Source organism: Cynocephalus volans, chromosome 15, assembly GCF_027409185.1.
Source record: "Cynocephalus volans isolate mCynVol1 chromosome 15, mCynVol1.pri, whole genome shotgun sequence".
NCBI lineage: Eukaryota > Metazoa > Chordata > Mammalia > Dermoptera > Cynocephalidae > Cynocephalus > Cynocephalus volans.
In genome coordinates this window covers 20,124,914-20,133,450 of record NC_084474.1, presented here as the reverse complement: position 1 = coordinate 20,133,450, position 8,537 = coordinate 20,124,914, and the positions used below count along the sequence as shown (strand labels likewise).

The window sequence follows — 8,537 nt, the reverse complement described above, 5'->3', positions numbered from 1 at the left end:
TATGCTAGGTGTCTTGTCATCATTTTTTAAATTTGTTATTCCTTAGAACCTATCTATAATTGAGCTTGATATTTTAGAAATCTCTATTATCCAGATATTGGAAGCAAGGCATAGAGGAGCCTAGGGCTGCAAAGACCCTCAGAGACCCTTAGAGTTTTCATTCATTCTCAGATGTTTTCCTATATAACATAGAACAGATAATCAATGAAGTTACTGTGCTTCTGTAATTTAAACGTATACAGATTTTTAAAGATTTGAAGGTACATTCCTTATTTAATGGCTTTGAATGCATAATTTACTTAAAGACTTAGACTAATATGTGTTTAACTTTAAAATTTCAAATCAAACACATAGATAATCATCATATAATAAATAGAATAATAATAATAGATAGCATTTATTGAACACAGCATGCCTGCCATTCTGCTAGAATACTTTACATAGAACATAATTGAATCTTCCCAGAAAACTTAGGAGGCAGAGACAGGGAAGAGGCAGGATAAGTATGCACACCTGCCATGTGGAAGAGCCACAGTGTGAACCAAGAACTGACTGACTCCAGACCCTGAGTTCTTAGCCTCATGAGCCAACTACCTCTCTGAGTAGTGCAGCCTTACACAGAGTTACTCCTCAAAATCTCAAGCTTTGCAAAGATTTTATTTTGCTCACAGTAGTCTATTGTTCTCTTCTATGGTTAGCAGCCTCTTCAGATATCTTTAGCTCTTTCTACTGATGCCATTCTACTGAATCCAGGCTCATAAGAAGCCTACACACTCATAGCTTTTATCACAAGCTTTCCATAGAATGAAGAGAACAGGACCTGCAGTAAATAGCATGCATTTGTCATTACTGCACATTTTCATTCATTCATAATAGGTATTTATTGGGATGATGTGCTACCCATTCAGCTAGGCGCTATGGGTCAGATGTGTCCCTTAAAACTTCATGCATTGGAAACTTGATCTCCATTGTAATAGTGCTAAGAGGGTGAGAAATCTAATTATGATAATGAATGGTGGGGCCTTTGAGAGGTGATTGGATCATGAGGACTATGCCCTTGTGAATGGATTAATGTGTTCACGAAGTAATGAGTTATCATGGGCATAGTTCTGATGGTTTTATAAGGAGATCAAGTGAGAAGGTTAGCTTCTTGCTCAGCTCATTCTCACCATGTGACACCTGTTTTGCTGTAGAGAGTCACCACCAAGAAGAAAGTACTCAACAGGTGTGCCTCCCCCAACAATGAACTTTCCAGACTCCAAAACTGTAAGAAATAAGTTTCATTTCTTTAGAAATTACCTAGTTTCAGGTATTCTGTTACAAGAAATGGAAATGGACTAATACACTAGGCAATGCGGATGTTGAGATAGGGTGACCCCCACTTTCATAACATACGCAATTTGCTTCTTTGAAACTGCTTGCTGTGTGACAAGGTAGATTAATTAAGTTTAAATAGTGTTTGAATTGCTTAAAAAATGTTATTGTTTAAAATCCCCCTTGGCTTTTTAGCCTCCCTTGATAGAAGTTAAGAGCTAAATATTAGCCTGCACTTAGAGAAGTTTGAATTTTGTTTGATGTTCCTCACCCGAGCTGCCCCTGAGTGATTAACAGGCTTGTTTCAGCTTCTGTTATCAGCTTGCACTAGGCCTCCCCAAGCCCCTCCTCCCACCGGGAAGGTATGTGTGTACATGTGTAACTATATGATAACTGTAATTGCGTGACTATATGATTTTTTACCTGTGTGACTATGTGCCTTTAAAAGACCCCTTAAACCTAAACTCAGGGCTGCTTCCTTCCAAGACTTTCTTAGAGGGACAGTTGCTGGCCAGCCAATAAAACCCCCTTTTAAATTCTCAGTTGGGTGTTCTGGTTCCTTTTCCATGCGGTAGACTCACAACAATATAAAGATTAAAAAAAAAAAAAAAAGAATTTTAGCTCTCAAAAAACTTGGTGCCTATTGGAGATGAGGCAGTGGAATAATTAGACATACTGATAAGGCAAATATAATAATAAGGAAGCACACGGGTGCTATGAAATCACAGGGAAGTTGACACTTAGCTCATCCTTGATAGATAGGGCAGGATTAGGCAGGGGAAAGGAGGAATGCCTTTAAAGCACATAGAACAGTATGCACAGTGGCACCAAAGTCAGGTGGAGTCTGGAATGTTTCCAGAACACTGAGATGTTCTCTGTGGGTGAATGAGGACCATCTGATGAGGAGGTGGTGTCTGTAGGATAAGAGGAGGTTAGGCTAAAACTTGGTTAGGTTGTTGCCAAATTCATTACAGCACTGGATGCTATTCAGCTGACGTGGTCTAACTTTATAAAATTTCAGTTTAAAGAAACAATGAGTCCCACACTATTAAACATGGTTTCTTTAAACTGAAATTTTATAAAGTTAGATCATGTCAGCTGAATAGCATCCAGTGCTGTAATGAATTTGGCAACAACCCAACCAAGTTTTAGCCTAACCTCCTCTTATCCTACAGACACTACCTCCTCACCAGATTGTCCTCATTCACCCACAGAGAATATCTTAGTGTTCTGGAAACATTCCAGACTCCACCTTACTTTGGTGCCACTGTACATACTGTTCTATGTGTTTTTGGAAGATATGCAAATGGCCAACAGACACATGAAAAAGTGCTCAATATCACTCAGCATCTGGCAAATGCAAATCAAAACCACACTGAGATACCATCTCATTCCAGTTAGAATAGCTGACATCCAAAAGACTGAGAACGATAAGTGCTGGAGAGGTTGCGGAGAAAAAGGAACTCTTATCTACTGTTGATGGGGCTGCAAAATGGTGCAGCCTTTATGGAAAATGATATGGAGGTTCCTCAAACAATTACAGATAGATCTACCATATGACTCAGTGATCCCACTGCTGGGAATATACCCAGAAGAATGGAAATCATCATGCCATAAGGATACCTGTACTCCAATGTTTATTGCAGCTCTATATGCAATAGCCAAGAGCTGGAACCAGCCAAAATGTCCATCATCTGATGAGTGGATAGGGAAACTGTGGTACATCTACACAATGGAATACTACTCTGCTATAAAAAAGAATGAAATACTACCATTCACAACAACATGGATGGATTTAGAGAAAATTATATTAAGTGAAAGAAGTCAGGCACAGAAAGAGAAATACCACATGTTCTCACTTATTGGTGAGAGCTAAAAATTAATAAATAGACACACAAACAAATAAAGGGTAGGGGGAAGAAGACAGAATAACCACAAAAATTCCTTGAACTATTTAAGCCAAGTGCACGGATTTGATGGGGGGGGGGTGAGGAAGGGGTGGAGAGGAACGGTTAAAAGGGCATGAAAATCAAGTACACTGTATTTTGAGAAGTAAAATAAAATAAAATTACATTAAAAAAGAAACAATGTTTAACTCATAAAAATAAAAATTAGATTTTAAGGTAAAACATTACCAACAATGAACTGGACTAATAAATTCCCCCAAGGATCTAGCTGTCTTCCTAGAAGTCTTGTAAGTTACAAAAGTGAAGTTCTCCCCTTTATTTATTGACAACATCATGACTCCTTGAGAGATTTACTCCTTGTCACTTTCCTGTTATACTACTCCAAACTCCACTCCCACTTGTAATTTGTAGCTGGCAATGAAACCAGCCTAAAATACAGCTGTTATAAAGAATGGCAAAGGACACATGGCAAGAGAATGCGATCGATTTAAAGAAGGTGTAGTGATAACAGGATTGAGTGACACTACTATTAATGGATTTATCCCCTTCTATCTTGTCATAATTTGTTAAATTATCACATGTATTTAGTGATCATATTTGACAATGTAGAATTCAAAACTCAAAAATATTTCAAATGAAAGTATCATTAAAACATTAAGGTATAACATAGCCATCGTTCCAACATAGGAACTCAACCATGCTTTTTCATTATAACATCACTGTTGAAATTGCAACATTCAACATTGTCTTAGCCTCTGAAAATAAAAACAACAGTGCATTTCCATTTTAGAAATCAGACCCAAGAATGTAAATGTCCACATTCCCCTCATCTCTCTACCTCCGTGTGTGATATTTCCTTGAGCCTTTGCCATTCATGAGTAGTGCTATCCTTTATCTGGGGAGGGACCTCCGTAATTCTGAGATTTTGCTGATTGCAAAGGAAGCACTCATTCTTTCAGTTCCTTTGCATAAGCCCTTCCATTTTGGAAACCAAATCCAGCATGCCAGAAAACCTGCTCTGCCTCTCAAGCTCATCAGTGCACCATGGCCAGGGACTGCTTCAGCTGGGGTAGGGGGCCAGGGCAGGTGGGTCCTCAGTGAGGGTAAGTAGTACCTTTTGTGATCATTGAAATGTTCAGCCTTTAGTTTGATTATGGTGGATTCTCTGATCTGGCATGGTTAGGGGATCTGGCATTCCAGTGACTGCCCCATTGAAAAATGAGAAAGCAGAGGTGTGAGAGAGGCCAGTGTCCATGAGATTCAGGATGGGTCTGCGTGAGATGACCGGCGTTGTCAGAATGCTAGGCCCATTTCACTGCACCATCAGACATCTCAGCTATAGCAAGAAACTGCCAAAACCCTGTTCCAAACGGCCCCCACCTGACTCCTTTCATTCTTCCACTTTGCAGTCTTTCCTCGGAAAAAGGATGCAGAATGAAGTTGTTGCTAGTCACCATTTACTGAGCCCGAAGACAGTCATGAGCAGTAATAAGAATGGCAGGAGAACTGCCCTGGGAAGATTAATAATGTCTTTCTCACTTTTCCAGTCCATGGTGTGTGTCAGAAACTCTCTCTCTCTGTTAGTGAAACTGTAGTAAAGGATATTACTTTTTAACGTTGCCCTAGGTGAAGGATACTGTGTCCAAAATCAAAGGCAAAGGACAGAGATGCCCCACTCAGCTTGTGGTTAGCTGTACCAGAGAAAAAACTTGCGTGCAAGCAAGTTTTGAATTACCATGGGGAAACATTTTGAATAGCTAATACATTAACTGTTTGAGCACTAGATATTCAGATGAAAGAATTTACATAAAGAAAATGTTAAAAAAAAAAAAAGAATAAAGAAACCCTGTGACCCTGAGCTCAGCATGCAATGAATTAACCCCTCAAAAGATGCTTCTTTTAGTGAAATAGTGATGTATTGAGGTCCTTTCCATCTTGACTTCCATGTCTACCTCCCCTTCTTGAGCTCTCCTCTCCTAGAGCACCCACACTACCAGTGTCACTGGATTCTCCGCTTGTCTGACTTTCTAGTTCTCCTTTGAGGGCTCTTGTTTTTTTGCCTTGTAAATGTTAGGGGCCTTGGACTCTGTACTCAGTATTTTCTCTTTGTGTTTTATTCCTCTTGGGTGATTTAATCCTCTTTCATAGCTTTAACTATAGACCAACAATTTCCCCAATTTTTTTCCATCTCCAGCCCTGATCTTACTCCTAAGCAGACATTCTCCTTTGTACTGCATGCTGTCAACTAAAGAGCCTACAACTATTTCCTAATTGACATGGATTTGCTGTCATCACTCAGCCCTGCCCCCACCCATATTTCATAAATCAGTTACTGCATTTTCAATCTCCTGCTCAATCAAGCTGGAACACTTTCCAGCAGGCTTCATATCTGATCTGTCATTCAATCTCTCAAGTCGACTTCCAGAATCGCTCTCAAATTCATTCCCTATTCTCTTTTCCCAGGACATCACCCTGTTTAGATTTAGTCTCTTATCCCTGAACAAATGCTACAGACTCTTAACTGATCTTTCTGAGGCCCCACCTTTCTCCCTCCACCCCATAATCAGCACCACTGCCAGGATCCTGTATGGGACACAAAGTGATGTTCCATTCAGTCCCCTGTGCTCTTGGCTTCACCCTCTTAAAAAAATAAAGTTCAAACTTCCTGGCATAGAATAAAAGGTCATAAAAAGTTGATGCCAAATATTTATCACTTAAGCTCTATTACATACATATCTTCAAGTGCAGGAGACTACCTAAGCACAGTGGGTACACGAGAAACATCAGCCAAATGAATGAATGAATGGTTTTTAATGGGGTTTAGCATATTTGTGCTATAAAAATATTCGTTTCCTCTCAATGTGGTGAAAACTAAAAATAACCTAATACATCTATCCTGAAATTATAAATATAGAGCCCATGTAACTTTCCAAAGCTTAAAAATGGGCCATCAGATCATATACCTCAAAGTTGACCCATGGATTCTGTCACCATTACCAACATTTCTTTCTAGGGTTTTTGTCACTGTTCTAATGTTGTGAGGACAGCAAGCAAGCAGGAGGTACTGAGTTTTGCATACTCTGTGACAAAGGACACAGTCATGACTATGCCTGTCTCTGGCTCCTGAGGTGGAGGGGCTCTGTAGTCCCTGCCAGTCAGGGACTATACAGTTTCTGTCGGATCAACAGAAATAAACAATTAATATATAATGTAGCAAGTTCAATGATAGAGTTACGCACAGGAATTTATTTGTCCTGGCTGGATGGAAGAGGCTGCTGCCATTAAAGTCACAGCCCAGTAAGTGCCTGGCCACACCTGGGTTGAGCCCCTGCCGAGGCACTGCTGATGTTGCCCAAGCAAAGTCTGGGCCTGGCTTGCTGTGACTGAAACCCCTACAGTGCACCCCTGTGCTGCAGCGGTGGCTTCATCGGAAAGTGATAGCAGAATTCAGATCCCAAGACTGGCCAGCTGCCAAAAGTTAAAACTTAAAAAAGAAAAGAAAGAAAGTGATGGTCCCACCTCTGATCCCCCCATCTTGAGATAATCTAGACTACATTTTTCTATTCACCATATAAGTGCCATAAAAAGTGCTTCGCTTTGGGTTAAACAATTTGTCCTGGATAGGAAAGCCTGTAAGTAGAGATTTGGGATTTGAACCCAGAAAATCTAGTTCAAAGCCGATGCTCTAAACCATGATGCTATTTGACCTCCCCATTGAAAATCATATCAAAGGGCTGTTTATGGCACAGCTGTACAAAGGCCCAAACCCCCACAGAGCAGAAGGCAGGAGCAATTCAACTAGTGGGAACGAGGAATGCCTTCGCTGAGAAGCAGAGCTTCAGGTTGAAAACTGTGAAGAATGAGCAGACACTTACAAGGGGATGAGTGGTGGGCTTGAGGTAGGAAGAAGGCTGGGGGCACGACAACCTGGGAAAGAGAGAGACTGAGGTGGGACAGACATGGAGAGAGTTTCATTGTTGTGAGATAGGATCATCTTGTGGAACACAAGATGGGAGGTGACAAGACATGAGTTTGGTGAGGAACATCAGAGGAGCCCATCAGAGAGTGCCACAAATGACACTCCAAGAAAAGCAGATGCTACCCTGGGTGCACAGGAAGCCAACACAGAGCTTGAAAAAGGCCAGCACCTGCAGGTTTGTCTGCCTGCTGCGCACATGTCAATGCTTCTGCACCAGCCTTTACTCTGTGTATCTAGTAATGGGCGTGTTTGCTAGCTCTGTGTGCAAGGCAGAGGTTAATTTGAAGGGGGCAAGAACTGAAACAGTGAGACCAATTAGGAGAGCCCTACAAATAATGCATGAGCATGCCCCCAGTAGTAGTCACAGGGATGGAATGGAGGGGACACTTTTAAGAAGGATTAAGAAGCCAGAACTTATGTTAGGAATTTGTGAAAGCAGCAGCAGATCTAAGCTGGTGGCCAGCAGGAGACTGATTAAAGAGCTTGAAGATATCTGCAAATGTGGAGTGAAAAACTTCAGAACACCCAGGCTGATGAAGCTCATTTATGGATTTGGCAAAGGCTTGTTGTCCCTGACAACCCTCCACATGATAAAGGGTTTTTCAGAATTGAAATCAACTTTCAAACCACCAAAGATCACTTTATTTCACAAAGATCTATCACCTGAACGTTGATTAAAAAAAGAAAGGGGGGGAGGAGCAGGTCTGTTTTCAGGTGATTAGTACTAAAAACTGGAAGCCAGCAATCCAAACCAAGTAATCCAATCCCTCCTGGCACCACTGAACAGTCCTCAGGCTGAGCATGCCCTTCCAGCTGACCTTGCTGAAGAACACTCTACGGACCATAAAAAATTTGGTGGGAATGCTGAATTTACAAAAAAAAAAAAAAAAAAAAATGGGGAAAAGTGACCTGTGGACTAAAACGTGCTGCAATTGATTCCAGCAAATGTGAGCAGAGACCCCAAGCGGTGCACTCAGACACCCCGCAAAGCAGGACTCTGTGGAAAATTGGCATGTTCCACCACCTGGCTGCTGTTCACTCATGACAATTACTAACTTTTCGCAGTTTTCTTCATCAAAAGTGGTCTAGGTAATCTGCAAAGAAAGGATTGAAAATTTAAGATGTTCTAGTTCTGCTTTCTTCCTTTTAAAAATCATCACTTCAATCTACTACAAAACAATGGTGTTTCTTTTCTTGCTCAAATTTATCCAATATCTTCAAGTTATGTTTAATCCATAAGATTAAAAATTAAAGAAAAAAGAAAAAAAATGAAAGTTTGTAGCTCCTTTTCACCGCTGCCCTCATGACTCCATTGTCTCGCTTTGTTCATTTTTCAC

At 40.7% G+C, this 8,537-nt stretch overlaps 1 pseudogene; it reads left to right on the top strand.

The window, feature by feature from the left end:
* Positions 1–7,247: 7,247 nt before the first annotated feature.
* Positions 7,248–8,120, top strand: LOC134363644 (ubiquitin-conjugating enzyme E2 L3-like; annotated as a pseudogene).
* Positions 8,121–8,537: the final 417 nt, after the last annotated feature.